This window comes from Apostichopus japonicus, chromosome 15, assembly GCF_037975245.1.
Source record: "Apostichopus japonicus isolate 1M-3 chromosome 15, ASM3797524v1, whole genome shotgun sequence".
Lineage (NCBI taxonomy): Eukaryota > Metazoa > Echinodermata > Holothuroidea > Aspidochirotida > Stichopodidae > Apostichopus > Apostichopus japonicus.
The window spans coordinates 29225410-29244090 of record NC_092575.1 but is presented as its reverse complement, the minus strand read 5'-3'; the positions used below and the strand labels follow the sequence as shown (position 1 = coordinate 29244090).

The 18681-nt window shown below is 36.6% G+C and overlaps 1 long non-coding RNA gene across 3 annotated transcripts in view; it reads left to right on the top strand.

Moving 5' to 3' along the window:
• LOC139981654 (uncharacterized) overlaps window positions 1-11659 on the top strand; it is a 41320-nt gene extending 29661 nt beyond the window's left edge. The window contains exons 5-7 of one of the 3 annotated variants that reach the window (XR_011797905.1): window positions 230-308; window positions 838-879; window positions 10867-11659. This is a non-coding gene — a long non-coding RNA (uncharacterized lncRNA). The remainder of the gene's footprint in view (window positions 1-229; window positions 309-837; window positions 880-10866) is intronic. The other 2 variants (XR_011797904.1, XR_011797903.1) reach the window with 2 other exon arrangements.
• Window positions 11660-18681: the final 7022 nt, after the last annotated feature.

The window sequence follows — 18681 nt, the reverse complement described above, 5'->3', positions numbered from 1 at the left end:
CAGTCATTTACATTAATGAAAATAATATCGAAACGGTCCAAGAATAGTGTTGTTTGTTTACATGTTTTGAAGCCAGAAAGTCACCATTATCTAAGCAGTATGCGGAAAGTAAAGGTGGGAGAAAATCAGAAAAATAAGTGTAAGCTACCCCATGTTGGCTGGCCCCAAAGCCAGACTCAGCCATTTTTTTCTGAGATAATGTTTATTTTCCTTTATTTGTATTTTGCAGGTGAGCTATATTACAGTAGTTCAACACCCAAGAGCTTCAAGTTCTAGTTTCAGAGTCAACGATATTGTTCCAAATCAAGGTATACATATCTTTCCTTCTGTTGTTTAAGGTTTCCTTGGTATTTTGCAATTTTCGAGATTCAGTGCCAAATAAAATCTTCAGGTTGGATGGTATGTAAGAGAAATTACCAGGCGTGGTTTACGAAAATAACTGTCACCTAGTTAGATTTTTATCAAGACCACTCTTAACTCGAACAGAATTGGCTAGGCCCATGGGTAATTTATGTAGTCTAGGATAGGCTTAACTTTAAAGTTAGATAACCCACACATTAATCAGGCTGGAATAGGCGTAACTTATACCAACAGTAGTATGCTGAAGTCTGTTAATGAGATATGGAGAAATACATTACATTAATATTAGGCCTAATTTTTCTCAGTGTTTTCTGTTTACATGTTTGAAAGGCAGAAGTCACCACTTTCTATGCTGTGCGAAAAAGTAGGGGTGAGCGACAATAAGTGTAAGCTACCCCATGTAGGCTGATCTTAAAGCTAGACACAGTCATTTTTTTCTTGAGAACATGTTTGTTTTTCTGTATTTTTATTTTGCAGGTGAGCTATACCAGTTCAACACCCAAGGGCTTGAAGTTCTGTGTAAGTTCCATCTTATTAAAAGCCATCCCAGGGCTTACAATACTGGTTCAAACTTAATTTTCATTAAGTCATCCCAGGGCTTACAATACTGGTTCAAACTTGATTTTCATTAAGTCATCCCAGGGCTTACAATACTGGTTCAAAGTTGATGTTTATTAAGCCATCCCAGGGCTTACAATACTGGTTCAAAGTCGATAACTATAAAGCCATCCCAGGGCTTACAGTACTGGTTTAAAGTTGATAACTATAAAGCCATCCCAGGGCTTACAGTACTGGTTTAAAGTTGATAACTATAAAGCCATCCCAGGGCTTACAGTACTGGTTTAAAGTTGATAACTATAAAGCCATCCCAGGGCTTACAGTACTGGTTTAAAGTTGATAACTATAAAGCCATCCCAGGGCTTACAGCACTGGTTTAAAGTTGATAATTATTAGCTATCACTTTATGTTAAGATAACTATACAATTTACTTGGTCAATCAAACCAGCAGTTTATCAGGCCAAATATTATCCAAACTTGATGTCTAAAAATTGCTGACAAGCACTGAAAAAAGCTAAAAATATCAAAAGTACTAATAAAGCAAAAGAACTGCTACAAATTACTAGCAAAGCATATGTAAAGCACTGAAAATACTTCAAATAAAAACCCGGAAAACTGCTCAAAATTACTGACAATCAGAACGAAGTATAGTGCAAATAATAATAAAAATAAAAGGAAAATTTCAAACATATATATCAAAGGTATTCTTAAACAGTTCTGATAGAAAACCACATACTACTTGACAGTAATTAAAACCCACTTTAAGAAATCCTTATCACTTCTTGAAATCATTTCTAGGCGACTCAACAAATACTTTGACATAAATCAATTTTAAGCACACAAAAAGAACTAAACAATATTAACAAGACCTTCACAGAGATACAAAAAGTACTTCAATTCCAAGCATTGCAAAGAAAACCATTCCAGAAAAAATAACACACATTCTGATCAAATGCTTGTGATAGATATCCAAAATCCACAACAGCATTTACAGTCAATCACTCTCTATATACACACTACTATCCCACAGAAACTGTTGTCGGAAAGGAGATTGTCCACAATATTCTGTCATGCCACAAACAAAAAAATTGAGTTACAGACAGCGAAACAAGACAAGAAGAGAATCAAAGCAAAATATAACTTCAAACCAAACATGCCAGGCACAAACATATGCTAAGGAAACTCTCTCTGAAAAAGCAATAGAGCAACATTCAGTTGGTCAATCGAACATTACTGATATTAACTTGCAAAGTATACACACTCATGACACGTTTACTTTCTTCCCTCCAGATGACTTATGGCGTGATGGAAAGATTGCTATATTAAAGCAGTTAATAACAGACAAAAACGAACAAATTCATACCAGTTCTTATCCAAATTTCCCAAATGTTTGCAATCCAATATTGTATACTAATACTGCAAGACCATGTAATATTTGGAGAATAGTAGGTGATGGGAATTGTTTCTTTAGATCTTTGTCATTTATAATAACAAAGTCTGAAAATAATCATCATATCCTAAGACACTTGATAGTGCAATCTCTTCTGGAATGTGACCTACCATCTACTAGTAAATCTGTTCAGGATTATATTCAAACATCCCATATGTCAGATGATTCAGTGTGGGCTACTGAAGTGGAAATAATGACTGCTGCAAAACTTTTACAAACTGACATTTATACATATGCTGTATCTGGTAGTGAATGGAAATGGCTACGATTCCCAGCATGTGGTAGTCTCTCAGAAAGATTAGATACAAATAAACGTGCAATTTACATACAAAACACAAATAGAAATCACTTTGATGTTGTGTATGGACTCAATAATACCGATCTCTGTCTTGTAGCAGAGAACCTTGAATCTGCACAACCAAAAACAACAAGAGATCGTGTACAAGAAGAACTGAACAGACAAAACTTGTGGCAACAAAATAAAGATGAACAGAAACAGAAAGTGAACATCACTAAATTACCTCCCAGTAGTAGCTGTTCAAACAGTACTAAACGAATGCAAAAACTTAGAGCAACTAACAGTGCATACAGAGAACAAGAAAGGAAAAAAGACATTATTTACCAAAGAACTAGAAGACAAAACAAGATGTACTGTCAAGAACAAATTCAGAAGAATATAAAAAGAATGAAAGCCAAGAGGACAGATTGTGTGTACACTCAAAATGAAAGAACAAGAAATACCAAGCGAATGAAAGATATCAGACAACAACCGGACTACTCTCAAAATGAAAAAGGACAGAACAGGAAACGAATGAAAGACACAAGACAAAATGAGGAGTACTCTCAAAAGGAAAAGAAACAAAACATCAAACGGATGAAAGACACAAGACAAAATGAGGAGTACTCTAAAAATGAACAGAAACAAAACATCAAACGGATGAAAGACACAAGACAAAATGAGGAGTACTCTCAAAAGGAAAAGATACAAAACATGAAACGGATGAAACACACAAGACAAAATGAGGAGTACTCTCAAAATGAAAAGATACAAAACATCAAAAGAGTGAAAGACACAAGACAAAATGAGGAGTACTCTCAAAATGAGAGGGAAAAAAACATCAAAAGAGTGAAAGACACAAGACAAAATGAGGAGTACTCTCAAAATGAGAGGGAAAAAAACATCAAAAGAGTGAAAGACAAAAGACAAAATGAGGAGTACTCTCAAAATGAGAGGGAAAAAAACATCAAAAGAGTGAAAGACAAAAGACAAAATGAGGAGTACTCTCAAAATGAGAGGAAAAAAAACATCAAAAGAGTGAAAGACAAAAGACAAAATGAGGAGTACTCTCAAAATGAGAGAGAAAAAAACATCAAAAGAGTGAAAGACAAAAGACAAAATGAGGAGTACTCTCAAAATGAGAGGGAAAAAAACATCAAAAGAGTGAAAGACAAAAGACAAAATGAGGAGTACTCTCAAAATGAGAGAAAAAAAAACATCAAACGAATGAAAGACAAAAGACAAAAACTGGAATATATTCAAATTGAACAGATACAAAACATCAAACGAATGAACACTATTCGCAAAAATGACACCTACTCTGTCCCAGAAAAACAAAAGAATCAAGAACGTATGGCACAAGCTAGAACAGATCCACAGTTTGCGGGTAATGAAATCAAATCCAAATACAACAAGAGAACCAGCTGTAACACTTCATCAATTCAACAATTGCAAGAAGGTTTTCTCAACTCTATTTCAGTAGGTCCTGAATATGTGTGCTGTTGTTGTGAACAGTTATGGTATAAAGAAAGTGTCACTAGCTTTGTAACGAAAACAGCAAAATCTACTTTCAGCATTGCTTTACACAATCCTTCTATCAACAACAAATTGTGGATTTGTAGTACCTGCAAGGAATATATTAATTCTGATAAGATACCACCGTTAAGCCTTAACAATAACATGAAGTTTGTGACAATTCCAAAAGAATTACAATTGCATTCTCTTGAAGAGAAATTAGTAGCTCTTCGTATACCATTTATGCAAATTCGAGAACTTCCTAGAGGGCGACAATTGAATCTGAAAGGAAATGTGGTAAATGTTGCAGCTGATGTGTCAAGTACATGTAGACTATTACCACGCAGGCTAAATGAAAGCATGACTATTCCTGTCAAGTTTAAGAGAAAACTTTCTTATAAGCACTCAGTTCAAAGTGAAAATGTCAGGCCCAATAAAGTAATTGATGCTGCAAAATGGCTAGTTGCAAACAGTCAATTATACAAAGATGAAAGAGTCTCAATTGATCAGAATTGGAATGAAACGATACAGCAGATGGATGATGATTGGCACGAATTCATAGAACCTCCTGAAAAACAATCTGACAAAAATGAGAATGCTGACTTACCAGTAGGTGCAACTCCTTCAATTCAAACCAACAATGAAGACAATCCAGATTCAGATGATGATTGGACAGAAGCTCAAAATGATGACATGCAACTTACAGGTACATTAGATACTATGCTAACACCAGAATTTCAGGAACAAAGCCAACTTGCTTATTGCGTAGCACCAGGTGAAGGAAATAGACCTATGGGCTTATTTCAAGACAGTCTTTCTGAAATACTTGCATTTCCAACATTATTTGGTGGACAGCCAAGAAGTGACAACAAAGTTAAGGTACACTACAGCACAATTTGTAAGTGGGAACTGCGCCACAAAGATAGAAGATTTGCCAAATCTGTCCAAAACATATTCTACAAAACCAGGAAGCTACAAATAAACCAAATACAGCAGAAAGTAACACTTAGTATGAGAAAGAAAAAAACACAAGGGAAGAAATTAACTGCTCAACATTTCAAAACAAATGAAAGTATCAAGCAAATCTTGACCCTAGATGAAGGATTTAGAGTATTCCGAACATTACGAGGATCCCCTCCCTATTGGGAAAGGTCCAAGAAGGAACTGTTTGCAATGATTCGACAACTTGGAATCCCAACATGGTTTCTGTCATTCTCTGCTGCTGAAACAAGGTGGCTTCACCTACTCAAAATCCTTGGAAGAACAATCAAAAACAAACATTTCACAGATGAAGAACTTTTAAACATGAATTGGAATGAGAAATCTGACCTTATCCAGAGTGACCCTGTCACATGTGCACGTCACTTTGATTACATGTTTCGTAGGTTCTTGAATAATTTCCTGTATAGTTCATATCATCCAATTGGTGAGATCATTGATCATTTCTACAGAGTTGAGTTCCAACAGAGAGGTTCTCCACACATTCACATGCTCGTTTGGGTCAAAGATGCACCTTTATATGGAAATGCAGCTCCTACAGAAGTAGCATCATTTGTTGATCAATATGTCACATGTAACATACCTGACACAGTCAACCAAACTGTTAACTTGCAATCTCACAGCCATGCAAAGACATGCAGGAAAAAGAGACAAGGTGTTTGCCGCTTTGGGTTTCCTATCCCACCAATGCCTAAAACCATGATTCTAACACCATTGGAAGATAAAAGCAATGACAAAACTACAGAATTGTACAAGTGCATAAAGGCTTACTTGGATGATTTGAAACTTGCTGAAGACATTACTGACACATTTGAAGATATGTTGACAAAGTTGGGAAGCACAGAAAGAGATTACATTCTTGCTATACGTTCATCAATAACATCAGACAAAATCTTTCTCAAAAGATCACCATCTGAAGTCAGGATTAATGGTTACAATAAAGTCTTGCTAGAAACTTGGAGAGCTAATATGGATATTCAATATGTGCTGGACCCATATGCATGTGCCATGTACATTGTATCTTACATTAGCAAAGGACAAAGAGGTATGAGTAACCTTATGCAACGTGCAACAACAGAAGCAAGAGAAGGGAACATGGACATCAAACAGCAAGTACGACACATTGGAAACAAATTCCTTAATCATGTTGAAATGAGTGCTCAAGAAGCAGTGTATTTGGTATTACAAATGTCACTCAGAAAAGCCTCCAGGCAGTTTGTGTTTATAAATACCTCACCATTAGAAGATCGAACAATCCTGATCAAACCATTGGAATATATTCAACAGTTGCCAGATTACTCTACAGATATTGAATGTATGGGACTTATCAGGAAGTATGCTGCCCGACCTAAAGCACTACAACATTATTGCCTTGCAGACTTTGCAGCTTGGTTCGATATCACTAGTGACAACAAGAGCAATGAGAGTACTAATAATGATTATGAATTAGATGAAAATGATGATGACCCTTCTATCAAATTGAACAAAGACAGCATTGCCCAAGACTATGAATCACATGATAATGCTGATGGCCATGATATGCAGGATACTGGTGAGGTCAAATGCTATACAGTTGGTGCATTAAACTTTAGAAAAAGAAACAAAGCCAAGATCATCAGATATGTTCGGTTTAACAAGGAAAATGATGCAGAAAAGTACTACAGAGAGCAACTGATGTTGTTTTTTCCTTGGAGATCTGAGAATAATATCATAGAGTCATGTGATACATACCAAGAACGATACCTCCAGGTTGAATCCGAGATTAAAGACAAGGAAGCAGAATATAACCACAGTGGAGATATCATTGACCAGGCAATTGATGATATTGAAAATGAAGACCCTGAGATGTATGATGAGATTGCACCAAATACAGAACATACGGAAAAGGCTCATCGAGACGAAAAGGATAAACAACAAGAGAAAATCCCTTCCAATGAATCACCTGAATTGTATGATATTGGACAAGACATTGGGATTGCAGTCAATAGTGCAAACATAGAAGAATTGCAAAAACCTCGCTTGCCAGATTCAGAATATAGAACTCTAGTACGCAGCCTCAATAAAAAGCAGAAAGACTTCTTCTACTATGTACTGCATTGGTGCAAAACAAAACAAGAACCACTGTACACATTTCTTACTGGCGGAGCTGGTGTAGGAAAATCTCAAGTATTGAAAGCTCTGTACAATGCACTTTTGAAATACTATTCTAGCCAGCCTGGAAGTGATCCAGATGATACTCACATTCTTCTAATGGCACCAACAGGCAAAGCAGCATATGGTATCGAAGGCAGTACCATTCACAGTGCTCTACTCATTCCAGCTAGTCAAGGATTTCATTACAAGGCATTAACATCAGACAAGTTAAACTCACTTCGAGTGAAGTTCCGAAATTTGAAAATCATTTTCATTGATGAAATATCTATGGTTGGTAATGGGATGTTTACATACATAGATAAAAGACTGCAACAAATTATGGGTAGCAAGAAAATATTTGGAGGTGTTAGCATTATTGCTGTTGGTGATCTCTTTCAACTCAAGCCAGTGTTTGATGGATGGATATTTAATGATCTAACTCATGATTATGGTCCACTTGCATCTAATTTATGGAGAGATCATTTTATGGCCTTTGAACTAACTGAAATCATGCGACAAAAAGATGACCAGAGTTTTGCTCAACTTTTGAACCGACTAAGAGAAAATAGACAAACAGATGATGATTTGAAGCTGCTGAACACTAGACAGTTTACAGTCGACAATGTTCCATCAAATGTTACACATGTTTATCAGACAAACCTAAGAGTGAATGCACACAATGATGAAGTTTTTTCCAAACTAGACACTCTAAAGCTCACAATTAGATCTCAAGACATTGTCGTAGGTGATGTCCCAAACACAGTCAAACAGAAAATACTGACTTGCATACCGAACAATCCTCAAAAGACAATGGGATTATTCACTGAACTATCGTTGGGCATTGATCAAAGAGTTGACCTCTGTCTCAATGTTTCAGTTGAAGATGGAATGATAAATGGTGCTACTGGTATCATCAAGTATATAGAGAATGTACATGATCAGAACATTCACACTATATGGGTACAGTTCGATGACATTACTGTAGGTAAAGCATGTCGACACTCTAAAAGAGAACTGTATCATTCAAAGCTTGCTTCAACATGGACACCAATATCAAGAAGTAGTCGACAGTTCAGGATTGGTCGCAACAAAAATGCAGAAGTTATGCGGAAACAATTTCCCCTCAGACCAGCAACTGCAAAGACAGTCCATAGATGTCAAGGAGATACAATGAAAGAGATAGTTGTTGATATGTCAGGTGCTAGAACACAATGTCACATCCACTATGTTGCATTAAGTAGAGTGACTTCCATAAATGGATTGTACATTCTTGAACTTAATCCAGAAAAAATTAATGTCGATCGAAATGTTGTCAAGGAAGTAGAAAACCTACGATCCATACGATCATTGAAAATATGCAGCCATGCATTTGAAAGTACGGACAACACTACCATCATTCATCAAAATGTAAGATCACTGAAGAGACACATTTCTGACATAATTCATGACAGCACAATCACATCTGCTGATATTCTACTTTTCACTGAATGCCATATATCAGAAGCAATACCAAATGATGAGCTGTTCATTGAAGGATTTACACTATTCAAAAACATCCCATCTCATGCTCCTGTCTCAAATTCCCCATATGGCACTGTAATCTACACTAAGAATAATATCAAAACACTGACTGAACATGCTCTGAATACAAATAATATTGAAATCTCCCTGACAACCAAAGACACATGTGCTGGAACTATTCAAATTGCACTAATTTACAGGTCTAAAATGGTTCCCATGCAACAATTCCATGATGCATTGAGTAACTTTCTAAGTCACATAGATCATTCACAACAAACATTGATTATTGGTGATTTCAATGTTGATGTACTCCAAAACACGCCAGAGAAAAACAGCCTTCTCTCTTTATTCACAAGAACATTCAAATACCAACAAATCATACTCACTCCTACAACAGATTATAACTCATGCTTAGATCATATCTACACAAATATTCCTACAAGTAAAACAATTGGTAGTGGAGTCCTTGAGAGCTATTACAGTGATCACAAAGCAACATGGATTTCTCTGCAAAACTGCCATGAAAACACAACAAGTTAAACCAAAATATGTGTACCATATGTCTTATGTGCTCAAGTTTGAACCCAATTTTGAAGTAACTTGAAGAAACTTTTATATTTCTTTAAGAAGTGGAACATATTGATGATATTTCTTAAAAAAAATGGAACAAAATTGATCAAACTGAAACCACATTTGATCAAGTATTTAAAAAACCAGAACAAAATTTAAACAATCATGAACAAACTTGAACACAATTTGAACAAATCTTACCAAAACTTGAACAAACTTGAACCAAATTTGAATAACTGTGAGCGAAATTTGAATAAACTTTAACCAAATTTGAAGAAATCTTACCAAAACTTGAACCAAATTTGAATAACTGTGAGCGAAATTTGAATAAACTTTAACCAAATTTGAATAATACTTGAACAAAGTTGAACAAACCTTGACCAAAATTTGAACAAGGTTGAGCAAATCGTGAACAAAAATTTAACCACTTCGAATAACTTTGACAATTTTAACAACAATTGAAAAAACTTGAACAATATTTTTAATTTCTTTAAAAAATGGAACAAAATTGATGAAACTGCAACCAAATTTGATTAACCTTGCAAATTTGAACCAAAATTTAACAATCCAGAACAACATCAAGCTAAAGACAACAAGGTATCACGTTTCATTACTGTCTGCATTTTGTAGCGACACAAACAATTCTTCACTTGCAAGCAACAGAAAGTTAACTTTCAAATATCCAAGTCCGTGCATATCAATGACAATCATATTTACAACATATAACTTCTCCAGTACTCAAAGCAAACTTGAAGAGTTAGACATTTGTCGGTCACACATGGAATACAAAGGGCTTTTTGATTGTTGTATATGTCAGTGAATCAATGCAGCACTAATTATAGTGCAAATTATACACCTCTTCTCACAAGCCTCTCACCAGGTATATTAAAGTGAGGGTGATGAACAGAGCCATCAATTTCAGATATACCCTAACTTAGAGGTAAACCCAGTTTGTGTGTACAAAATGAAACAATTTTTCAGCCGAATCGCCCAAAAATTAAAAGAGATGAAATATGTGTTTTGAATTTGCACATTAAATTAGTTATAAATAACAATGCATCTGTAGTTTGGTGTAAACAAAGAAAGTGCATTCGAACCTCTGCCACCCAGACCAAAATGATCCATAGTCTAACGCCTTGCCCACTGTGACACTGCACAAGCGTAAGAAACCTGAATTGTTCTACATATAGGCAATAGGCAACTAATGTCATGGCAGATTTAAAAATACCCCCTCCTTGTTATAGAGGCCAGCTGCCCACCCCGTTGCCAGTCCTATCTTTACGAATAACATTATAATCAGGAATTATAATAATTGATGTGGGTATATTGTCATGAAACCAGTTTTTCGTAGTTACAGAAAACCTAAAAGAGCATTCAATGGAAAACACAAAAGGTCATTAACTTCTCATTATTTTTTCAGAGACTGCAGGTATTCAAATGAATTAACATGTTAATATTTGTTTCTACAATCTTTTCATTGCAGATTCATGGGCCATAAACTAGGCTCATAACTTCAGTAAACGTGAGCGTAGAAATGGACCAAAAAGAATACAATTCACCATACTTAATAAAGATTAGTTACAATAGCTGACCCTCCCAACCGATAAAACGCACAGCTTTCTTGAAGAAGCCACCATAGAGGACAAGCTCCAGACTGAAGGATGTGAAGAATACAAACAACCACAATAACCAAAATCACAAAAACTATACCATCTGCCAGCACTTCAGCTAGCTCTATGTCTTCATCCAGCTCTACCTCAAACCAAGGTGTAAAGACCCTGCAGTTTTGACAACGATGTTCAACATAAAAGTACTCTGTATTTCTTGATTTTAAGATTTTAAGTGTTCCTAATAATTTATTCATTTCTGGTCTACATTTTTTGGCAGAATTGTCCAAAACCAAGTTTAGTTAGGAAAGCAGTATATGTTAATACAATATATCAAGCTTTTTATGGTTCATGGAAGAAATGAGGGGATGGATAGCAGGCGGGTAGTGGTGGGGCTTACATTACAACAATATTTATTTTAAAACAAATAGTCATAATCATTTACTGCCATTAAACCTCAATCAACACTACATGGTCTCTTTCCTTTTATATATAGTTGTTAATAGTTGCGTAGTTTAAGTTCATATATTTTATATAACAACAGTACAGTTTATATCTAGTATTTGAAAAAAATAAACAATATCCATGTATTTGAGATATCTGAGTATTTGTCTTTTTTCAGTAATTTGACACAAGTTAATTTCGAGCATTTAATGCAATAACTCCCAGTGCCAACCTATGCAGTCAGGTTGGCGTGTGTGTGTATGTATGTATGTATGTATGTGTGTATGTGCGTGTGTGTGTCTGTGACACTTGCTTGGGTACGCTCTATCTCAATAAGGGAATGTTGGATTGAGGCCAAACTTGGACTATAGATCCGCCATATGGAGAAGGTGTGCCCTATTGTTTCTGGTGCCCACAAAGGTCGCCAAAGGTCAGTTATGGTCCAAAAACCGAAAATATTAAAACTGCAATAACTCCCAGTGCCAACGTGCGACAAGATTGATATTTTGGGACAAGTTGTGAACTGGTTAGGGGAGCATTTTCAAACATAACGGTCATGTGATCCGAGGTCACCAAAGGTCAATTAATGATAAAAAACTAGTATTTTTGCGATAACTTGAGAACAAAATGTCTGTTAGGGTTGGGAGTTGCCTCAATGTGATCCAATTGTCGACCCGCATCTGGGTGACCCTTGACCTCAATTTGACCTCTGGTGACCTTTTCGTGTTTTTGGGATTTTTACAGTTTCGATGCTATTTTCAGATGTCAAAGGTACCTTCTGATCATAAATGTCAATAGGTTGACCCCGTGCGACCTTTATGTGCGAAGTTATATGGGGTCAAAGTTTTTCGGTCGGAGTTAGGATGGTTGTACAGACTTTTCGTTTTGTTTTTTGGAATCAGGAGATTAAACTACATCTGAAACCAAGGTCAAAAGGTCAAAGGTCACATTAGAAAAAATGTGCTTATTTTGGGAGGAAACGAGCAAAAAAGAAAATGTTTGGTTTTGATGCTAGATTTGGATATCAAAGGTACCTTCCGATCAAAAATGTCAATTGGTTGACACCCGTGTGACCTTCGTGTGCGAAGTTATACGAGGTCAAAGTTAATTTTCACACATTTAATGCAACAACTCCCAGTTCCAAGGTGTGACATGGTTGATATTTTTGGACAAGTTGCAAATGGTATAGGGGAATATTTTCAAACTTACCGGTCATGTGATCCGAGGTCACCAAAGGTCAATTATTGATAAAAAACTAGTATTTTTTGCGATAACTTGAGAACAAATTGTCCGTTAGGGTTGGGAGTTGCTTCAATGTAATCCAATTGTCGACCCGCATCTGGGTGACCCTTGACCTCAATTTGACCTCTGGTGACCTTTTCGTGTTTTGTGGATTTTTTACAGTTTCGATGCTATTTTCAGATGTCAAAGGTACCTTCTGATCATAAATGTCAATAGGTTGACCCCTGTGTGACCTTCGTGTGGGAAGTTATATGAGGTCAAAGTTAATTTTCATACATTTAATGCAATAACTCCCAGTTCCAAGGTGTGACAAGGTTGATATTTTTGGAGTAGTTGCAAATGGTATAGGGGAATATTTTCAAACTTAACGGTCATGTGATACAAGGTCACCAAAGGTCAATTAATGATAAAAAACTAGTATTTTTGCGATAACTTGAGAACAAATTGTCCGTTAGGGTTGGGAGTTGTTTCAATGAAGTCCAATTGTCGACCCGCATCTTGGTGACCCTTGACCTCAATTTGACCTCTGGTGACCTTTTCGTGTTTTGTGGATTTTTTACAGTTTCGATGCTATTTTCAGATGTCAAAGGTACCTTCTGATCATAAATGTCAATAGGTTGACCCCTGTGTGACCTTGGTGTGGGAAGTTATATGAGGTCAAAGTTAATTTTCAGACATTTAATGCAATAACTCCCAGTTCCAAGGTGTGACAAGGTTGATATTTTTGGAGTAGTTGCAAATGGTATAGAGGGATATTTTCAAACTTAACGGTTATGTGATACAAGGTCACCAAAGGTCAATTAATGATAAAAAACTAGTATTTTTGCGATAACTTGAGAACAAATTGTCCGTTAGGGTTGGGAGTTGTTTCAATGAAGTCCAATTGTCGACCCGCATCTGGGTGACCCTTGACCTCAATTTGACCTCTGGTGACCTTTTCGTGTTTTGTGGATTTTTTACAGTTTCGATGCTATTTTCAGATGTCAAAGGTACCTTCTGATCATAAATGTCAATAGGTTGACCCCTGTGTGACCTTGGTGTGGGAAGTTATATGAGGTCAAAGTTAATTTTCAGACATTTAATGCAATAACTCCCAGTTCCAAGGTGTGACAAGGTTGATATTTTTGGAGTAGTTGCAAATGGTATAGAGGGATATTTTCAAACTGAACGGTTATGTGATACAAGGTCACCAAAGGTCAATTAATGATAAAAAACTAGTATTTTTGCGATAACTTGAGAACAAATTGTCCGTTAGAGTTGGGAGTTGCTTCAATGAAGTCCAATTGTCGACCCGCATCTGGGTGACCCTTGACCTCAATTTGACCTCTGGTGACCTTTTCGTGTTTTGTGGATTTTTTACAGTTTCGATGCTATTTTCAGATGTCAAAGGTACCTTCTGATCATAAATGTCAATAGGTTGACCCCTGTGTGACCTTGGTGTGGGAAGTTATATGAGGTCAAAGTTAATTTTCATACATTTAATGCAATAACTCCCAGTTCCAAGGTGTGACAAGGTTGATATTTTTGGAGTAGTTGCAAATGGTATAGGGGAATATTTTCAAACTTAACGGTCATGTGATACAAGGTCACCAAAGGTCAATTAATGATAAAAAACTAGTATTTTTGCGATAACTTGAGAACAAATTGTCCGTTAGGGTTGGGAGTTGTTTCAATGAAGTCCAATTGTCGACCCGCATCTGGGTGACCCTTGACCTCAATTTGACCTCTGGTGACCTTTTCGTGTTTTGTGGATTTTTTACAGTTTCGATGCTATTTTCAGATGTCAAAGGTACCTTCTGATCATAAATGTCAATAGGTTGACCCCTGTGTGACCTTGGTGTGGGAAGTTATATGAGGTCAAAGTTAATTTTCAGACATTTAATGCAATAACTCCCAGTTCCAAGGTGTGACAAGGTTGATATTTTTGGAGTAGTTGCAAATGGTATAGAGGGATATTTTCAAACTTAACGGTTATGTGATACAAGGTCACCAAAGGTCAATTAATGATAAAAAACTAGTATTTTTGCGATAACTTGAGAACAAATTGTCCGTTAGGGTTGGGAGTTGTTTCAATGAAGTCCAATTGTCGACCCGCATCTGGGTGACCCTTGACCTCAATTTGACCTCTGGTGACCTTTTCGTGTTTTGTGGATTTTTTACAGTTTCGATGCTATTTTCAGATGTCAAAGGTACCTTCTGATCATAAATGTCAATAGGTTGACCCCTGTGTGACCTTGGTGTGGGAAGTTATATGAGGTCAAAGTTAATTTTCAGACATTTAATGCAATAACTCCCAGTTCCAAGGTGTGACAAGGTTGATATTTTTGGAGTAGTTGCAAATGGTATAGAGGGATATTTTCAAACTGAACGGTTATGTGATACAAGGTCACCAAAGGTCAATTAATGATAAAAAACTAGTATTTTTGCGATAACTTGAGAACAAATTGTCCGTTAGAGTTGGGAGTTGCTTCAATGAAGTCCAATTGTCGACCCGCATCTGGGTGACCCTTGACCTCAATTTGACCTCTGGTGACCTTTTCGTGTTTTGTGGATTTTTTACAGTTTCGATGCTATTTTCAGATGTCAAAGGTACCTTCTGATCATAAATGTCAATAGGTTGACCCCTGTGTGACCTTGGTGTGGGAAGTTATATGAGGTCAAAGTTAATTTTCATACATTTAATGCAATAACTCCCAGTTCCAAGGTGTGACAAGGTTGATATTTTTGGAGTAGTTGCAAATGGTATAGAGGGATATTTTCAAACTGAACGGTTATGTGATACAAGGTCACCAAAGGTCAATTAATGATAAAAAACTAGGGTTTTTGCGATAACTTGAGAACAAATTGTCCGTTAGAGTTGGGAGTTGCTTCAATGAAGTCCAATCGTCGACCCGCACCTGGGTGACCCTTGACCTCAATTTGACCTCTGGTGACCTTTTCGTGTTTTGTGGATTTTTTACAGTTTCGATGCTATTTTCAGATGTCAAAGGTACCTTCTGATCATAAATGTCAATAGGTTGACCCCTGTGTGACCTTGGTGTGGGAAGTTATATGAGGTCAAAGTTAATTTTCAGACATTTAATGCAATAACTCCCAGTTCCAAGGTGTGACAAGGTTGATATTTTTGGAGTAGTTGCAAATGGTATAGAGGGATATTTTCAAACTGAACGGTCATGTGATACAAGGTCACCAAAGGTCAATTAATGATAAAAAACTAGGGTTTTTGCGATAACTTGAGAACAAATTGTCCGTTAGAGTTGGGAGTTGCTTCAATGAAGTCCAATTGTCGACCCGCATCTGGGTGACCCTTGACCTCAATTTGACCTCTGGTGACCTTTTCGTGTTTTGTGGATTTTTTACAGTTTCGATGCTATTTTCAGATGTCAAAGGTACCTTCTGATCATAAATGTCAATAGGTTGACCCCTGTGTGACCTTGGTGTGGGAAGTTATATGAGGTCAAAGTTAATTTTCATACATTTAATGCAATAACTCCCAGTTCCAAGGTGTGACAAGGTTGATATTTTTGGAGTAGTTGCAAATGGTATAGGGGAATATTTTCAAACTTAACGGTCATGTGATACAAGGTCACCAAAGGTCAATTAATGATAAAAAACTAGTATTTTTGCGACAACTTAAGAACAAATTGTCCGTTAGGGTTGGGAGTTGCTCCAATGTAATCCAATTGTTGACCCGCATCTGGGTGACCCTTGACCTCAATTTGACCTCTGGTGACCTTTTCGTGTTTTGTGGATTTTTACAGTTTCGATGCTATTTTCAGATGTTAAAGGTACCTTCTGATCATAAATGTCAATGGGTTGTCCCCCGTGTGACCTTCGTGTGCGAAGTTATTTGAGGTCAAAGTTAATTTTCACACATTTAATGCAATAACTCCCAGTGCCAAGGTGTGACAAGGTTGATTTGTTTGGACAAGTTGCAAATGGTATAGGGGAATATTTTCAAACTTAACGGTCATGTGATCCAAGGTCACCAAAGGTCAGCTAATGTTAAAAAAGTAGTATTATGGGGGGAGAAAATGGGCAAAGAAAAAATGTTTGAATTTTTACAGTCATGCTCTATTTAGGTCTCACCGATCAAAAATGTCAATTGGTTGACCTCCGGGTGACCTTTGTGTGTAAAGTTACATACAAGTTCAAAAGTTAATTTTTTGACATTTAATGCAATTTAATCTCAATGCCAAGGTGTGACATGGTTGATATTTTGGGACAAGTTGTGAATGGGGTGGTGGAACAATTTGAAACTTCAAGGTCATGTCATCTGAGGTCACCATTGTTATCATATCTGTTGACACGCTTGTAGGTCTCTTATATTTCTTACATTTTCGACGCCACATTTAGATCTCAAAAGTGCCTTTTGATATAAAATCTGATCACATTTACGGTGATCACAAAAGTGTTGGCTATAGTGTTGGTTACTTTATGGGAACATGTAGGACAATGACTTGGACTATTTCAGCCCAATCTTGCTTGATAATATGATGTGTATTGTCATATACCCCAAGCAAGGAACCACAGTGCCCTTGGGCTCTTGTTGTAAGTTGTTGTGAATTTGTTAACAGGAAATGCCAATACATTTTTAAAGCATCAGTACGTGTTTGCCAAATGTAAACTTCGACCTTTCCAGCTTACTGCACTCAACGTTCCGTCCTATGCATTTTTCATATCAATATTCATTATTTTCATTGAGTTATCTGTCGTTAATAATTTTGAGCTGAATAAAATTCGCCAGGTTTGTTAACGAGTCTGTAGATTCCACAAACTTCATTCAAAATTTGCAAGCCCCTCCCACAGATCATGCGCCAATCAAATCTCTCTTTTTTGTTTACGACCGTTAGGCCTATAGGCTTGTTCATTTCCTCCGTTGCAACAGGTGTTTTCAGACGTTTCCTCCGTGGAATTGTAAACAGTGGATGATACGAGTATAGGACTGCGTTAAAATCTTGATAGGGTCGCATGTTTAAACTGATTTGTTTATATTTGTGTAATGAACATGCTGACATGGGCGGTCGCAGTGATATTTCGGTAAATCGTTTGCGCCACAAGTCCTAAGCCACAGTACCTCACTGCTACTTTGAACCGCTTCTCGATTAGCGCGACTTCGTACATTTTCCCAATGATTTATCTTGTCTTTTAGCTGCAGATTAGTGGGCGAAAATATCTCACTAATACTACATTACACTCCCTAAACCAAAGCGATCTGTAACGCAATGAAAATCTAAGGTTGAAAGAGCATCTATCTTTCACTGCGACTGGTGCTGAGTGAAAGTGTGTGCAAAAGTCATAGCAGCGAAAACAGAAAATTTTTCTCAATACTCCTTTTTTCCTTAGAATTGCGACTAATGGCTTATAGGAAATGCATTAAGACATAATTCAGGAGATGTTTGGATACCCCAAGTGTTTTGGTATTGGTATATTGGTATATTCTTCAAGTTTTAACGAACCCAATTTTTTTGCAACCGTTGTTACCAACCCGGCAATTCCATGCTTTGTCGTCGAAAATGTTTTACCAAAAATGACAGATAATCGTTTACTGCAGATCAACTCTAAAGGGGACTTGTGTCATTAACTTATACAATTTAGATATCGCGAAGTTCGGAATAAAGTGGTTAAAACTTGTTTAAGTTTTTTTATTATATAAATATATAACATATAATGCTTTTATATCTAAATTTCAGATAAGGATGTCCACATGTGTATTACCTGGCACCAGCTAGTACTTTACTCAACTGTGTAGGCGTTGCCTGCGTCTAACCTCGCCGATATTGTTATTTTAGATTTTAAATGGTCTTCTCGCTGCATGTTTATTAATGCTTCGTGAAGTTTGTGAACAATCTCCGCACATGAAAATTTCCAGTACATAATGCACGTGTAGATAGCGAACCATTTCACACAATTATTTCGCATTGAGATTGATCATTGATAAAAATCAGTTTAAACCTTAAACTTGGCACTTAATCTCGACAAGTGCGAAATACGAAGGAACACTT